This window comes from Melozone crissalis, unplaced genomic scaffold, assembly GCF_028551555.1.
Source record: "Melozone crissalis strain CALT ecotype California unplaced genomic scaffold, PUWL_Pcris_2 ptg000013l_1, whole genome shotgun sequence".
Classification (NCBI taxonomy): domain Eukaryota; kingdom Metazoa; phylum Chordata; class Aves; order Passeriformes; family Passerellidae; genus Melozone; species Melozone crissalis.
This window is the reverse complement of record NW_026535791.1, coordinates 4,914,793-4,932,428: the sequence shown is the minus strand read 5'-3', so window position 1 is coordinate 4,932,428 and position 17,636 is coordinate 4,914,793. Positions and strand designations below refer to the sequence as shown.

At 43.7% G+C, this 17,636-nt stretch overlaps 1 protein-coding gene across 3 annotated transcripts in view; it reads left to right on the top strand.

Annotated features, from left to right (window-relative positions):
* SPATA13 (spermatogenesis associated 13) overlaps positions 1–17,636 on the top strand; it is a 169,155-nt gene that overhangs the window by 84,151 nt on the left and 67,368 nt on the right. For 2 of the 3 annotated variants that reach the window (XM_054271523.1, XM_054271522.1), the window contains exon 1: positions 13,184–13,334. The exons of the other annotated variant lie outside the window; for it this stretch is intronic. The gene's annotated coding sequence lies outside the window, so the exon portion shown is untranslated. Of the gene's footprint in view, positions 1–13,183; positions 13,335–17,636 lie in introns of those variants that run through there. 3 annotated transcript variants of the gene reach the window in all.

Sequence of the window (17,636 nt, the reverse complement as noted above, 5' to 3'; positions counted from 1 at the left end):
GAATTTCTTAGGCCATAATTTTTTTTTCCACTCACTTGAGAAACATGGAAAGACAAACCACATTGGTGAGGCTCAGCAAGAGTAAGATACAAGTTTTACATTTTGTTTTCACTTGTATTATAGTAATTATGTAGTCCATGTCACACTGCAGTGTCAGAGGCAGTTCAGAAGACCTGAACTGCAGAGCTGTCTGTATTTGAAATATTCCTGCATGTGTAATAGACTATATCTCCTGAAACAAAATGCCAACCGTATTGCTACCCATGCCTGCTACAAAAAGGCAAGCTTTTTGCAGGATGCTAATGTCTCATCCTGCACAGCTTGTTCTGAGGAGGGTTAGGGCACAGGGGTGCAAAGCTCTCATTATTGTCTATTACCTAATGCTAAGCATGCAAGGGGGGAATCTGCTCCTCTGTAATCAAGACTAGATGAAAAGCTGTCTGACCTGCAGATGTCTGAACAGTTTGTTCTCATTCTACAACATACCTTGCAGGCAGTTGTAATGATTTGCCCAGAAGTCTGCTGCTGCACTGTGTATAATAAGGTAACTTCACTCAATTTGGAATTAGACATTTAGAATATCATCCTCCCTGAGCAGAGGCAAGAAGATCTTTGTTACATTTGATACCTGAGCCACTATGGCTAACCAAAATATCTTTAATTGATTACTTAATTTAAGTCATCTTCAATTCAGAGTAAGAAAGCCAGCTCTCCATATGTTAGATTTCTACAGTCCCTGTAGGACTTTGATGTTGTATTTTTCTGTAGCTGCATTCCCTCTGGAAATGTGGGATGTAATAAAAACTATTTTAAGGAGAAGAAGCAAAAGGTATATTTATGTTTCCTCGTATATCTTCACATCTAACAGATGCTGCAGTTCCATACTGAAGCAGTGTCTGAGAGCCACCGTGGTTTTGGAGTGTCACAAATAGCTGTGGTGCATTATCATTAGGTGTCAGTATTAAGCTGGATCATGATTTGCCAGTAGATGTAAGGAATGGAAGTATGGAGGTATTTTTGACTCTTGGCTATTAGGAAGAGGATGTGGGTGGTTTGTATCTATTCTGGCCCTGGAAGGGCTGTTCCTCATATGAATATTTTCTGCCTGGTTTACTCAGCTGGGGCTCTTGGTCCCCTCTGGCAGCTCCCAGTTCACTTCTGGGACAGCTTGTTCTGCCTGAGATTTTGCAGGTGTTCCCCAAAATTTGTGGCTCCAGGGGCTGAGAATAAGACAAACTGTATTACAGAGAGTGCCTTCACCCTTTCCTCAGAATTTCCTACATCAGTGGGAGTAATAAGACGGTAAAATGTAAAACAATCCACAAAGAACTGGATAATTAAAATAACCCAGTGTTATGGGACTGGCTGTCTCAAGCCACAGCAGTCTGGGCAACAACCCTTTTCATACGTTCACCTGGCTCCAGGGCAAAGGAAAAGACAAGGGAATGTCTTTCAGTCTTTCCCTTGAATCTTTTTCCAATTGTTGCTGGATTTTGCATGGGTTTCTTGGAGTGTTTGCTCAAGGTGACACAAGATGAGTGTCACATCCCTGGGATGTAGTTTGCAGTGTGCAATGGCCGGTTGCACTTCAGCAGATGAGGTGGAAATGTGAGTAGTGGGTCACTGCAGAAAGATGTCCACAGGCCAATGACCATATCAGCATGTCCTCTCAGTGTCACTGGGCTTATAAGGGGCCTTTCCAAGCCTGGCTGCCACTCTGAGGCAGCAGGGGTGGATTTGAGCTGCCACTACTGGCATTATCTTTGCTTTTTAAGATAAAGAATTTGATTTTGTGGCACAGTCAAGTCTGATACTTCTCACAAGTGCTACATTCAATCATTATTTATTGCTGTTGCTTATTATTTTTGAAAAGCTGGCTTTGTGCCCAGCATTTTGATGAATTTTGACTCCTGTCTTTATTGATTCTATAAGAAATATGATGAAACGGAGAACAAGTTTTTTATTAGTGAGGATTAAAAGATGCTGTGAAGCAAAGATGAAAGGACTGTTGTCACTCACCATTTCCATTTAAAACATGAACTGTTTGTATTTATAATGGCATACCAAAGAACCATGCCATTAGTAACTATTAGGCAGAAGATGCTATAGTGGCACATTTGCTTCTATTAACTTCTCTGTATTAGCCCTTTTGGAAGCTCTATTAACTTCTTTTGGATGAGAAAATAATGCGTAAATTGCCAGTGAAACAGTAAATAACTATCTACACTTATTTTACTAATGCTAAAGTTAGTTTCTGCTTAGCTCCAGACTCTGGAGAAGGCTACAAGGCAACTGTGGGTTTTGATTCTGATCTCCCAGGTGATTTCCAGCTCAAAGCTCTCTGCTGAGTCAGTCATGGTCTTTCAGCATGTCACCATCTAGATGCAGGTTTTCCACCTTTAATCTCTTACAGCATAATTAGGCAGGCCTGGATTTATCAGAAATGCCAAAAAGTTGTTAATCCTTACTCACCCTGCCCTCTGCCCTCTTCTAAATGCCATCCCAGTCAGGACTGAGGGCACAAGTGACACCCAGGCAGGAATGGATGTGATGCAAGAGTTCATGAGGAAGCCCAAAGCCTTCCCTCATGTCCAAGGCAGTTTTGAGCAGCTCTTCTACCTCCAGAACCATAGTACAAAACCAGAGACCCAAAGACAAGTGAGGTGTTTCTCCTGACCCTATGGCCAGAGTATCTCAGTGTTCTGTGGTTTGGAGTTCTGCTAAATTGCAAAGGAAAACTGGGGTTCAGCTAATGGAGTCCCTGTTATGTCCAGGTTTCGAATGTGCTTCATCCCTTTCATAGCATCTACAGATTCAGGGCTGCGTCTGACACTTCCTATTGACCTGGCTGCTTTTCCTTTGTCTTCTGTAGATTTTTAGGTTCTGCCTCATTACACATTAAAAGACCTATATCCTCCTTTCACTGACCCAGGCTTGACCTCATTTGTCCAGGGGCCCTCTCCCAGCATTTGGGGAAGGAAACCTGCATTTGGGAATTGATGTCTCCCTGTGGCTGAGGGTGGCACTGGTGTTTGTGCCTGTCTGAGGCAAACCTTGTTTTTCTCCCTATTACTTTCTCTCCAGCTTAGTTGACTGTGTGCTCCTGAAGACTCTGAGGATGCTTTTTGCATAGAGGTGACTATAGGCATGCATAAGAGAGGGAAAGAGGGCAAACACAGCTATCCTCTGAGCCCCAAACACTCCCAGCTCACTGTGCAAATGGTGCCTGCAGCGCTGATGGAGGCAGGGGGAGAAGTGTGACTTCTGCTCCCAGCAAGTGTCCCTCCATGCACCTGCAACACTGCAGAGGGAACACACTAAGGAAAACATGAAGCAGGTTAGTATAGGTTGTAGGAGCAAAGTTTCAGTGCTCTTTTTCTGTTACTTCCTAGGGAACTCACTGCTGCTGAAGTTCAGTTTCCAGAAATGTAGCTGTGATTGCAAAAGTGTATTCCAATGTACATCACTGTGTTTCTGTCTTTTGCTGGTGCACATAACCAGAACCAAAACACACATCTGTGCAGTGATGTAAAATAGTGGGAGAGTCTTATATAAAATTATTTACAAAAGGAAATTACTCCATGACTGCCTTTTCTTTGAGCTGTTGTCTGCTTTGACCAACTACACTGCCCTGTGAGTAAGGGTAGGTGAGGAAAAAGCACATTTCAAGAATGGGTTACTCTGTGCCTGAAGAATAGTTGGCATGGGTCTGAAAGGTAGGCATTGTCAGAAATCCTTCATCCCACAGAAAAGCCTAAAGCTCCAGTACAGCTCAGAGGACTGGAGTTTGTACAAACAGGAAGGGTGCTGGCTGGCAAACTCTGCATCTTTTTATTTTCTAGGTATAAGCAATGCTATGTTTTCTGAAATCAGCAAATATTAGCCAGAAATTTGGGCTATTTGTGTCCAAAGTAATAAAATATTATTTTGAAATGGGCCATTTGGCCTAGTTCAAAAGAGGCAGAAGTATTTTTATTTTTAAAATAAATTATTTTTATTGTAGTTGTTAAATTAGAACCTATGGAGTTTCAGAGGGTGATAATTTGAACTGTCCTTTTTAAAGTATCAGAGGAATCTTAAGCATATTTAATGTTTGCTATATATAACAGATCTGTGTGATTTTATCTGAGTCATCCTCCTCCTACTTGGATGGCTAGTTGTTTACTTAAAACCAAAACACAAGTCTCTGGGGAAGCCATTGCCATAATCACTCTTTGGGTGGTTTGATTAGTGCAGTCACTTCTCTGAGGCATCTGAACAGTGTAAATTCTTGTCCCCACTGGTAAACACCCCAGGGTGTGCCAAGAAAGCTAAAGTAAATAGCACTAAGTTGAGGGTTTTAAAATATTTTAAAATTTTCTTTCAAAAAAAAAGGTGATGTTGTCCCTCTGACAGTAACATACTTCTCTAGAAAACCACGGTTTTCTGTGTAGCTTCCTGTGACTTTATAAAAAGTACATGCTGAGCTCTTTGCCATTCTACAAATAGAGAATATCATGTTTGTAGGAGGCTGAAGTCTTGTGTCAAGTGACATTTGGTTGTAGCACCAGTGTGATTATAATCCAACAGCCACTGTATTTGACTCACTGACAGCTAAACTGGTGGCCCAATGTGACCGAGTACAGGATCCATGACTGCTACTTAGCAAAACAGGGTGTGAATGCCACTGGGGCCCTTGCAGCTCAGAGAACTATTCCAGCAAAAGTCCAGAGTGAGCTTTGTGAAGGCTAGGCTGAGCCGTGTTTCTGTGAGCAGGGATTAGCAGGCAGTGTCAGCCACTCCCAGAGGGGCAGAAGATAAAACCCTGATGGGATATGCTCCACAGATCACAGTGGCTTTGCTGACCTTAAGGAGTTACAGAGGGTGAATTTCCAGAGGACCAGAAGGACAGCAACCTTGTCTTCACATTGGTGATGTTACCAAACTTTGCAGGGGTCAACCCCTCTACTAAACTTTTATGATCTGTAAGAGGTTCTGCTTAACTTTCCTTAATAGAATAACATTTCTACAGCACTTGTCAACAAAGTAATTAAGTACCTCCACAGAGGAGTAAATGTCTTCTAAATAACACAGTCCATTTAATTTGATTTTGGACTTGCTAAATACACTCACACAGTGTGATGTCAGTACAGGTGCAAATGGTAAATACAACACCCACAGTGTGTCACTCATGTCAAAGTAAACATTTTTCTGTTCTGAACAAGGAACCATTTTTTTCCCCATACCTGCTCCTGCCCTGAAATGCCAGCACATGAGTTGTGGCCCTATTCTGGGCTATTTGGTCACAGATGTTGTCTTGCCTTGCCAGTCTCCAGGAGCAGACTGTTTGGGAAGCCAACTTCTCATCTCCAACTAAAAGCTGGGACTGGAAAAGAAAACATGGCTATAACTCCATAATAGCCATCAGTGAACAAGATTATGTTCAGAATAATACTGTCCTGGCAACCAAAAAAAAAAAAAAAAAACAACCAACCAAACAAACCAAAAAAAAAAAAAACCACAACCAAAAACAAAAAACAAAAGAAACACCCAAAACCACAAAAAACCAAAAATTCTCCTGACTTTCTTGGCATCCTGGCAGTGTAGTGGCTGGACTGGATGGTGGCTGTACCCTGCTGCTGTACTGAAGTCTTCCTGCAGTCCTGAGGTTCAAAGATTTCTCTGGGTAGTTCTAAACAACTCTTCTCCTTTGGTCCCAATAGGCTTGCAACCATCTGGGCTGCAGATCAGCTGTGCAAAAAGCTCTGTGTTTCTTGCCCTGGTGAACAGATAAGAGTAAAGGTCACCAAATTCAGATGAAGCAAGGAATAGTGAATTCCAAGGACTCTCCACTCTGTGCCATAGTTTCAACTGCCAGACATTTAAACTCACAGGCTGTGAGCAAGAGATGGCATGTAAAATATGACAGGTGGCCAAGTTTATTTAATATGTTGGCTTTTCCACTGCTCTTAGCACTGTTATCAGAACACTTAATTTAGTTACATGGGGCAACATGGAAAAACACTGGCGAACATAAAAGAAAAAGCTGCTTCCAGGTAGCTTCCAAATTAACTATTAGTCCCTTTGCATTGCTGGAAATCTAATAAGGCACTGATTACATATAGGAGTAATGAGTTTTAAAATATGCTCAGCTTCAGCTTTTACATACATATTGCTCAAAAAGCCTTGGGGCAGGAAATATGAAGTCATCTTGTCAGGACCTAAGCACAGATACTATGAGGTCTTTTGAGCTGGCTCCTCAAAGGCTTTCTGTATATTCCCACATGGCAGCTGGGAAAGGGCCAACTCTCTGTGCTTGGGAGTCACTTTCCTCGGTCATTCTTTTGGGATGGGGCCACTCTAGCAAGAATATGAATTAATTAGCCCTCCAGTATGAGATAGTCCAGCTAACTGGAGATTCCAAGTATGTCAGGTCATGTGGCAAGTCCTGGGAAGCATGACAGCAGCCACCAGGTGAGGTCCAGCAGGTTCTGCGAGGGTTTGCTGTCCCAACTAGTATTCCCAGGGGCCTGAGAAGCCAGGCTTATCCATGCCAAAGAGTGAGATTTGCTTTGTAGAAGAGAAGACTTATTTAAAGGGACTTAAATGGACAAATTAGATATGCTTCCCACAGCCACACACCACCCTTTCCTCCTGTGGTTGCTTGAACACTCAGTGCAGCATGACTAGAAAGTGCTGGAGCTGCCTAGAGCATGAAGGTGGATGATGGTCAGCTGCTTGTTCTCATGCTTGGCTTGAAGCTGCATGTAACCAGACAAGGAGCCTGGGAGCACCTCAGACTACAGCGTCCTCTGCAGACACAGGCACAGCACGATTTGCTACCTTCACTGGAACTCTGGCTTTTAGAACCTTCGTGCCCTGCCCCGCCTTCTGGCTATTGATTAGGTTGATTTCGGGCAAGATTTCACTCTTCACACCTTCTTCACCCATTCTTCCTCTCACTTCTCTTCACCATGCATCTTTGCTGCTTGCTTTGTTGCCAGCTCTGGCACTGCTCCAATGACAGAATAAGAATAAGCCAATTCAATCACAAGAATGGCAGAGAATTAAGTCAGGACAAGTAAATAGGGAGAGGGAGGAATCTGGAAATGGGGATGGATGGAAAGGGAAATTGGTGAGGAGGACAGTAAAGGCCTTCTTTCCATGGCAGCCAGATTTTAACTTCATTTAATGGTCAGAGGTTACTGGTGGACTTGGTATCACAGCTTGGGCTACGTGCAGATACATTACCCATTTGAAAAACAATATTCCAATATTGATTGATTGGTGCCGTGTCACAAGAAGGCTGTGCTTGGGAAAGCATACAGCTTCCAAGTCCTGCCTCTCTGAGCACTTCTCATCCAGAAGATTCATGGCTAGAAGAGGAAATCCAAAACTGTCAATCAAGGCAGGATGCAGGTCTTTCAACTTGTTATGTCAGCTGAGCAAAAGATTTGAACACTAATGTTGGGAGACCTTTGAAAGGATTTTTGTTTTTAGAAGGTAAACTACCTCTTCAAAATGTCACCTTTCTGTAAGCAGACATTTAAAAAGTAAGTTGAAATCACTCCCACAAGAGTTCAGCCCTGTTTGAAACATGACCAGCTACAGCAACCTGCACAGCACAAAAGCCAGCAGGGAGGAGGCAGAATGTCACCCTATAAATATCTGCTACAAAATATAATACAAAAAGAAGTTACATTCCCAAATCCTTCTGAAGAAAAGCCAGGGGTGACTGCACCAGCCTGCTATGGTATGCTGGCACTCGGGCTGGTATTTGACACTCCCTGAATTTCCTTCCTCCTCTGTGCAGCTGTATTTCATTAGCTGGCAAGTGCCAGCGGGAGGAGGAAGATGATGTCAGCATCTGTACCTGGGCTGGAGTGGAGCTGGTGTAGGCTTGCAAGCAAAGCAGTCAAGAATCACCAAGGTAACTTGGTAAATCAGAAGGCAGGAGCTCAAATGAATGTAACAAGGCCCGATGAAAAGAGAGTAATTAATCTTCCACTGGTTTTCCCGATTTTTCTCCTACTGTCCTTTGGCAGTGTATCCAGGTACAAGTATTGCATCATCTGAATGGATGCCTTGGTGATTCAAAGCTCCCAGGTCCCTGAAGGGCAAAGGAGCTGCACAGCAGCTTTAAACAAATTAACACTTTCCTGGGACTTGTTCCTGTCTATGTCAAGAAAGAGCTTTTCCTTGAGAGGAGATGAAAGGTCCCCAGCATTGTGCAAACCATCCATCTATCCTCACCACAGCTTGTAAAGTATGTGCTGGGACAGATCTCAGGCTCAGCTAGGAAATAGCAATAACAGCTATTGTTCAGGGGAGGCTGCAGCTGACCCATGTTAAGATGTTATTGTACACTGAGCCCTTCTTTCCCTTCTTTCCCATCACAATGCACTCCAGCCCAAGCATGGTCCGGGTTCCTGACTGCATGTTCTGAATGCTCCATCACACCTCTGTGACCTGGTTCATCTCACAGGCTATGAAAAACAGGAAAAATAAAAAAAGCATTTTCTGTCAGTTAAGTGAGCTGAACTGGTTCATCCAATTGTTCAGAGGAACAGTGGAGTTGGCATGAGGTGGGGGCAAAGACAACTGTCCATGAGAGACAGAGGAGACTCTGCCCTGTTTCAATGGTAATAAGGCATTAAGTAAGGCATGCACCTGGTGAAACCTTACCCTCTGATGCAGTGATATAATTGCTCATTTCGTCATTCCCTGGCAGACTTCTGTGAAAATGATCTGTACTAGCCTCAGGGATTTTCACAGGAGATTTTTTGTTTTCCAGATCATTTTGAGACTGAAGGGATACAAAAGGTGCCACCCTGTTGGCAGGTCTGAGGAGGCAGTAATCTTTATGGAAGTGAGAGAGGGATAAAGAAATAACCTCTTAACCCTGTTAATCTGTGGCCTGGACAACACCTCTAGCTGTGTCCCAAGGGTACAGTCAGGCAGTATATCTGAACTGGGCTTAAAGATAACTGCTGCCAAAAAGTTCCAGGCAGCCTCTCTTCCCTTTCCACTTGTGTGCACTCCTACTATTGCCCATGGAGCATCACTGATGCTCATCTTGAATCTGTGGTGAGCTGGTAAAGGAGTTAATACAGGGCAAAACAATCCCACAGGAAGAAAATGAAGATTTTTCTACTCATTGAGAGGGATAGATCAGGTAATGGTAAAGTCAGACCAACTCCAGCTCCAGCATAAAGAGCACAGCCGTTTCATCACCAGCTGCTGCTGTGAGTTGTCACAGTCATCATCAAGAGCGGTAGGCAGCAAACACATAGCACTTGCACCCCCATTTGAATATAGGATGCTTACCTCATCAGTCACGGTCTATTTGCTGTAGCTGATATATCCACAACTGTTGCATTTAGGGGCCACAATCAATAAAGACCAAAAATAAGATAATGCTGAGATACTTTCCAGAACAGCATACTGAACAGAGGTATGTGCACAAAGTTTAGAAAGCTTGAACAAGTGAAACAGCCACAAAATGAACTCAGTTCATTGGCCTGCTTTGGGTAAGGGGCATCCCTTCAAAAACCAGGAATTTCAGCTTTAGATTTTTAAAGAGTGGACCACAAGCCTTGTTTGCTTCCTGCATGCTTTTATTCTAGGTTTTGCCTTTTCAATTTGCCTCAGTATTTTGTGGGGTTTTGTGAGCTGTGTCTGGTGGACTGAGTAAGACCCCAAGGAAATAATTCTGTGAAACTCTATTTATGGCCGGAGCACCTAGGAGGTCAATCTTAAAATGGGAAGGAGTTCTCAGCCCCAGCTCTGACAATCTGCTAATCCCTCCAGACACTGTTGAAAGGATATTTGAGACTTCCATTGCTGGACATAAATCAGTATCACATTCTATAGCAGAGTTCAAGAATGCCTATAGAAAGTTTATGATTTGCATTAAGGGCTTTGTGGGTTCCTGTGCTTTCCTTGTACTGTTTTGTTCCCTATGGCTAAGGCAGTACCCAAAACTCCTACCCCACCGTGTATCCCCCAGCAAATAGGTCTTAGGCACCCATTGCAATGTAAATAGATGCCGAATACGTGGCCAGAATAATTAAGCTTTAAAATTCTAGCTGAAAATCCATTGTCACACAAAACGGACCATACAGATAAGAAGGGGGTAATGAAAACAGCCTTTTACTGTCTGCACTTAACCATAAATGCTGGCCAGAATTCAGGAAGGATTAGGTGTTTCTACAGGAACCAGAGCATTTGCAAACATAGCACTAAGCAGCTGCTAATGGCTCTGGGCCAGAGCCCATTTCTCGGGTTTATTCACTCCTTTCCTTTCTGGAACACCGTTACTAAAGGCCGTAGGAGTTTTCTGCCATCTCAACAGTGTAGAGGTTCATCTTCAATAGCAGGTCTAGTAAGTGTGTTTGTGCAACCTTCTGTTATCTTCTGAAATCCTGTTGATGATGTTGTCAAATTAATACAATTCTTAGTTATCTATGTGCGGTAAGACAATCTATTATATAATTTTTAAGTAAACACTGCAAGCAGGTTATTTTCACATTTTGGTTAAAAGTTTTCAGAAAAACAAAGCTAAACATACTTAGCTCAAACGATATTGAAAAATAATATAGAACATATGCGATTTCACATCCCACCCTTACTCCCAACTGATAGCTTATTTCATGGATCTGGGCTCAATTTACAAAAAGAAGAGTGACTTTAGTACTTACAATTTTGCTAACATTGGAATATTTGTTTGGTATGCACAATGTACAGTAATAAATCAGTTTAACTTCTTGTATATTTTATCGTTTTTTGCTAGACGATGATACATTATTCGAAGTTGAGTTTTTGAGTTGGTGAAAACTGATTTCCTATAGCCAGAGGTTTACAATCTGTAGGACAAGGAAAGAGTGTTATCCCATTTGACTGGGAGAGCTCAGGCGCAAACAAGCTTAGATGGAAATTTAAAAATACAAATAACCTAGAGAAACTGGGGACTGCTGTTCTGCTGTCCCACTGCACAGCCCACCCATCTGCCTGGACTGCATCCAGCAGTTGCACAACTGTAGCCAGGTCAGTTTAACAAGCTGATGAACTACGAAATGATGGCTTTTGGGTCCATTGGTTTTCAACTGGATCAGCCCACTGAAGGGCTGCCTCAGTTGCCCCCGCACATTTGCAGTGCAAAGCAAACACAGACTGGGGGGGGGGGGGGGGGGGAATGCATGGAAAAGATGAGGGTGACATTCACCTTGAGCCTTGCTGCTCAGGTGCAGTGTCAGACCGAGCTCAACAGCAAGTCCAAAGAAGATCTGGGCAGAAGTGGAGCTCCCTCCCACCACCTTGGAGCCACCAGAGCTACAAACACTCTCAATAGTTCCATGGGTTTCACTGAATGGAGCCAGAGTACAGGGTTAATGGTCCACCCTTTTAGACCTGCTTTGAAATATGTTAAAAACTGTACCAAACCTTATCTACTGAAAATATTTTGTCTTCATATGCACAGTGAAATATACAGCAGAGCCAGAGCTTTACAACAGAGCTTTACAAACTTCATAAAACATATCACTTTCTTAAAACATATAAGCACCTATATGGTTGGTATGGGGTCAGGATATCAGCTGGTGATAATTTGAGAAATACGTACTGATGCTGGGACTATATTTGAGTATCTATCCTTAAAAAATCTAATGAAACGTCATCAAAGGGTGTGACTTCCAAAGCTGTGAATGTGCATTTAAGCTTCCCTTTTTTTCCTCTTTCTTTTCTCATTTAAATGACAGCTCTGGAAATGATTCTCAGCTATTGCCCGTAAAAAGATGTGGATTAAGAATTTACCTGGTTTTTTTTTTGTTTCGTTTTGTTTATGTTGACTTTGTTTTGTTTTGTTTTGTTTTGTTTTGTTTTCGGAGGGGAGGCGAGAAGAAGAGGATGAGCATGATGTGAAGAAAATGAAGCTGCCTGGGTATTGAGGGGAAGGTTATGGTCAATTGTAATGAATTTCAAGGCTGGAGGAAAATGCTAGATCGCTCACTCTGTGTGCTCTGCTGCTTCCGAGCTTAAGCACGCATTTAACCCGGATCAGAGAGAAAATTTTCTGTAGTAAATAATACACAATTAGACCCTGAAAGATATTTGTTAATCAAGTAGTTTTTAAGGCAACATTGAGTTAAAACACTGAAACGTTGCTTGTAAGACTCTTTTCAACTCGAAATACCAAGGTTCGGGTTTTGTTATTTTACCCCCCACCCCCATCCTTTTGCAACTGGGGTCAAAAAAGCCCTGCAGGGTAGCATGGTTTGCACAAGCCTGCCAGGCTGCTCCCATAGCCTAAATTACCAGTAAAAGGGCTGGAAATCTGCATGCAGGTCTGTGTAGGGTAGCAGCAGTTTGTATGAGGGGATGCATTAAAACCCATTAAACACCACGTGATCCCTGCAGCACAATTCTCTTTTATCTTTCTTCTCTCCACTGCTCGGAGACTAAAGAGCTCATCTCCATAGGGCTCATCTCCATAGAATTGGGAAAGCAAAGTCTTCCACAGGCTTTACTTGTTTCTGACCCTTTGCTCTTTCTCACAGCATCTGCTATAGATTTACAAATTTAGTTGGGAACTTTTAAAATGTTCTAATCATCTTTGAAGAAATCAGATAAATATATGTGAATAAGTTAGGGGGAAAATACAAAACATTTTGTGACCTCCTGAAAAGTTCCTAAAATTTTGCTTCACTTAGGTATTAGAAATGGGCTGTTTATCTGAATAATGATTTTTTTTCCTCTTTTACTTGGTGTTACATTTCCTTCAAAGACTCGTGGAAGTCCTTAATGTTATCTGCTGTAATGAAGCAACCCCTTGGTCTGCGTGGGAAATCTAGAGTATAAACGTCCAGTCTCTTTATTTTTTCTTTGGACAAATGAAACCACACAAACCAGCACGCTGCGCTGGATAAATCTTTTACATAATCAATTATTTTATGCAGAGGGCTTCTGAAGGGGGTAAAACCTTAAATGTGGTTACTATGTCAACAAACGGCGGGATTTTGGCATTTTTCTCAAGGACTTAGGTCTGCAGAAGACTGGGGTAGAATTATGGAGCGTGTTGTGCTGACACCCTCCCAGCTGTTCCTGCCCCCGAGCGGAGCAGGCAGGGAACGGCTCCGGGGGCGGCGGCGCCTTCGGGACCCGCGGGCGCTCGGAGGGCTGGGAATCCTCACTGAGGGAAAGCCTAAAGGGCTGCTCGCAGGCAGGGGCGGTTCGGGGAGAACGAGAGCGCCCCTGCTTTCCTCCCTGCTGAGCGGAGAGCCTTACGTGGTTTTTGGGAAAGCTTTGTGCATGCAAGCGTCTGCTGCGCTTTCCGAGGAGCCGGCAGAGCGGCAAGGCAGGTATTTTCTCTCACGAGTTTCCTTTCGTGCTCTTTCCCCGCTCCCTCGCCAAGTTAGGAGCGCCCACCAGCATCCCGCTACTCCGAGCGTGCCCGCCGGTGCTGCGTCCCGGGGGGGCTCTGGGGACACCCGGGGGGAGCGGGGGCTCTGCGGGCTGCCAGGCGCATCCCTCGGAGCTGCCGTGTCCCGGGAATGGCTCTGGGGACACCCGGGGGAGCGGGGGCTCTGCGGGCTGCCAGGTGCTGAGCCTCGGCCCAGCCGCGGGGCTGTGCGGCTCTGGGGTGCCCTGGGACTGCGGCCCGAGCAGAAGTCTGAAACGTAATCCACGCTCGAGTGATGCTATCCCCAGTTTGGGGTTATCTGGGGGTCGTGAGTGCTTGTGTTTTTTGTTATTGCATGCATCAGGTCTTGCATGTGCGTGTGGTCGTTCCTGTTCATGTCTGATCTCTCAATATTAGAAATTAGTTAGGATGCCTGAGAATAGTATAAGTTGCTGAGGGGATTCAGGTGTTGTCTGGGATATGAGGAGATGTGCTGGAATCCGCACATGTGTAGCTGGAGTTGTTTTGTGCAGATGCTCTGCATCCTTCTCCTGTAGAGCTGCCCATGGCTCATACCTCCTTTTCCAGCAGAGATCTCTGGCAATTCCCCCACCTTATCCTTATGTATCACAGCTAGTCTCATTTGGATAGTTAGCTCACGGGATTTTGAAATTCATCAAACAAGCACATTTTTTACTGTGAAAGTGAAGCCAGTGTGTAGCATTTTCTGCTTTCTTTACACCCACAAACTCAGAGTCTTAAAAAGCTTCTGCCTCCTCAACTCTCTGAAACAAAAAATGGGGCCTCATGTATCAGACCAAAGAATAACCATCTCAGTGCTCCTGTAGGAAAAGAACAGCTGTGTGGAAAGATCAATAAACATCACCAGTTGCTTCAAAAGTCGTAAAATGGAAAGACTCCACAAAATAAAACGTGTGGCAGGAGACCCTGGCTCCAGACACTGCAGGAGAACTCCTGGGAAATGCAGTAATTAGTGGGAAGTCTCAGACTTGTTTTCTTTCGGTGGTTCCATGCATAAAAATATTTGGTTTAGGAGATGAAATCACAGTGGCAGGAAGAAATACCTGTGTGAAATGAAAGCTTGTTTATGCTTAATGCATTGGAGAAATGGTTAATGTCAGTGAAAATAAAACACAACGTTGTCAAGGCCACAGACCTCAGGTGAGCTGTGTATATGCTGGCTGGTCCTGTGCGCTGAAAATGTCTGGGGTTGCTTTGGTTTTTTTCACTCTTTAAACAAACAAACAAAAAAGGTGATAACCTGTTCCAGTGATATTTTCTTTTTTCTACCTGCCTTTTCACAATACTGTAGCTCTTTGTTACTGTAGCTCTTCACTCCTTTGCTTAATCTGCACATTTCCCTAAGTTTTCCTTCATTGCCAAGAGAGAAGAATCATTTGGGAAGGCCCAGCTTCTCCTTGATGGCTCTCTCTTGCCTCTCCAGGTCACCGCTTGGCGGCCCCTCTGTCACCTTCGCAGATCTCTCCTCCCCATCCCTTGCTCTCCTCAGCTGCTCAGGATGTGAAGGTCCTTCCTCATTGCTTTCACATCTCCTCCAGCCCAGTCCACTCCTGCTCTTCTGCCTGGATCCTGCTGCTGCTTTCATGCTCACATTGGCCAGCCTGTGCCACCTCCTTCCAGCTCTGTCACCATCTGGGGGACTGTTGTTTTCCCTGAGAGAACCCTGTCACAACTGCTTTCCTAAAGAATGCCACAGGTTCCACAATGATGTCCTGTAAAGATGAAAGAGCTGTCTGGGATTCTAGATTTGCTGGCAGGCACGGTGTGCAGAATTCATGCAGAACTCTGAGTCTATTTACTCCATGCAAGTGGCTGTAGAAGTACCCAGTGATTCCCCTGCCTGTACAGAGTTTAACAGGAGAAGGGTTGCTTTTCTTCCCTTCCCCTTCACTTTTCCTCTTGAAGATTTTTGACAGCTGTGTGCCCCTGAGCTTGGGCCTTGAGGTGTAATTGAGAGACAAATTAAGTTATCTAAATGTTTATAAAGCTAAATCCTAAAATTAGAATAATTTGTGTTGTGTAGGAGTTTGAATACATGTGAAAACTTAACAGAATAATGGCAGTAACTTAAAGCTCTTCAACTCACGTTGTAGGGATTTCCAAGGGGATTGGAAGACATGGGTGAGACCCAGATGCAGTGCTTGCTCCATGCTGTGTGCCAGGGCAGTCAGTCCCTCCTGCCTTTTCCTTCCCCAACTGTTTCCTGCCCCTAAATCATCACATGGAAGCCTGCAGTCGAGCAAAGATGTACACCAGTGTGTTCTGTCACTATTATAAAAGTATTAGTAGTAGAGTGAGCCTGGCTGACTTTACTGTAATGGCCAGTGGTCTGCTTTGGGCCTCACTTTTTGCTCTTACGGGATCTCATCCAAAGCTCTCTGAATTCCCATTCAGCTTGGCAGGCTTCCACTCTGCCTCACTGCAGCTAATATCACAGATAAGAGCTCCAGCACTGAGTTCTTTGACTCTGCCTGAAATTAGTATAAAGTTCTTCTAAGACACTGAGTATCCCTTCATCCAGATAGCCAATAAGGATGTTAAACAGGGCTGGCCCCAGTAGCGAGCTCTTGGAAACACCACTGTTGGCCATCTGCCAGATGGATGCACATTCACCACCACACTCTGGCCTCAGAGCCTTTACCCAGTAAACAGTGCACCTGTCCATGCCATGAACAGTCAGTTTCTCCTGGAGAATGATGTGGTAGGCATAAAATCGTGACTGCACTCTGTGGTGTGGGCACTTGTCACGCTTTGAAGTGAATGCATTGTTGGAGATACAGGAATCCCGAGAAGCTCTAGGAGAGCCATGTGTTTCTGCCTATGGACAGGGACTTTGTCTCATGGACATGATGGGCTATGCCCCACATCCCATGTGCAGGATGTGCATATGCATGGCCTGAGGGTCTCATTGTCTCACTGTAGCCTCTGGTAGGCTCAGTCATGGGATATGTAGAAATCCTTGGCAAGTGGTCTAATTCCTCCTTTTCCAATAAGACTACATTATTGGATGGAAGAAGGTACTGTTTGAGCAGGTAAGGCTCATAAGGGAATGTAAAACCAAGTTAGTTTTTCCTTGCCCTCTTCTTTCATGCCCTTAGGAGTGCCCATCAAACAAATTGATGGGCATAATTCCTGAAGACATGGAGCACCAAATATGCACTTCTCAGTGAAATGAGGATTTCCTTGTAGACATTATAAATCCTTTCCAAAGGCTTTTCCCTTTTTGTTTATTAGTGCAATCAGCAAGCAAATCTCAAATGAATAACAATCAAATATGCCAAAGTTGTGAGTGGCTAATTGGTACTTGTTGCCTTTCTTCCAATTTGCAGTGGCATTCCTGATAGTGGCATAACATGTCATCTGTTCTCAGAGGGGCTATAAATCTTCCCAGAGAATCACATATTTAATTACAAGTTTTTGTTTTTCCTCTCACTGAACACCAACATGTTGTCCCATGAGGTTTGAAAAGAACATCATCTATTTACTGTATCTGTTTCAGTCCCAGTTTCTCCTGCAGTTTTTGTCTTCTAAATATAACTGTCCTTTAGATTCCAACACACAAGGAACAGAGTGGTTTGCCAGTCCTTGATGCCACTTTCTCTGCATATTCTGTTTTCAGAGTCCTAGAAGTGCGTAAGCAGAACTCATTTCTAAGAATTTATGAAGCTGGTCTGATAAACTAAGGCTGTTACTCATAAAAAAGTTGGTGCCTCTTAATGAGTTGCATGAATGCTTTTTGCATGCAACATTTAAAGGGGAAGGGATAAAGGGAAATTATTTATGATAAATTGAACCTTTTAATGTGACTGTATCAGAAATATTTGTGGTTTGTGATGCTTGAAAAATTATTATTATGAGCAAATGAAGATGCAGTATTCTTGTCTATTCCAAGTGTAAAAGACATAAGTGTTTATGGGAAAATCTAGGAGCTGGACACCATAATGCTTTTCCTGTCTGCTGTGATATAGCAGACTGCCATACCTGTATGTGTTCCAGCTGAGGGGAAAAGGTCAAGGGCTGCGAGAAGGACTTGAATAAGGCCATGGAGGGTTTTAATGAGAGGATTTTAACAAGCTTCCCAACCAGATGAGAACTACATCTGTGGCTGAGCTCCTGCGGCAGTACAGAGCAGCAGCAGCAATGCTCATGTGCTTCGTGAAGCGTGGACAGCTTTTGAATGGCAGTTGTGTAATGAATTGATTTAGTAGGGGGCAGGCTC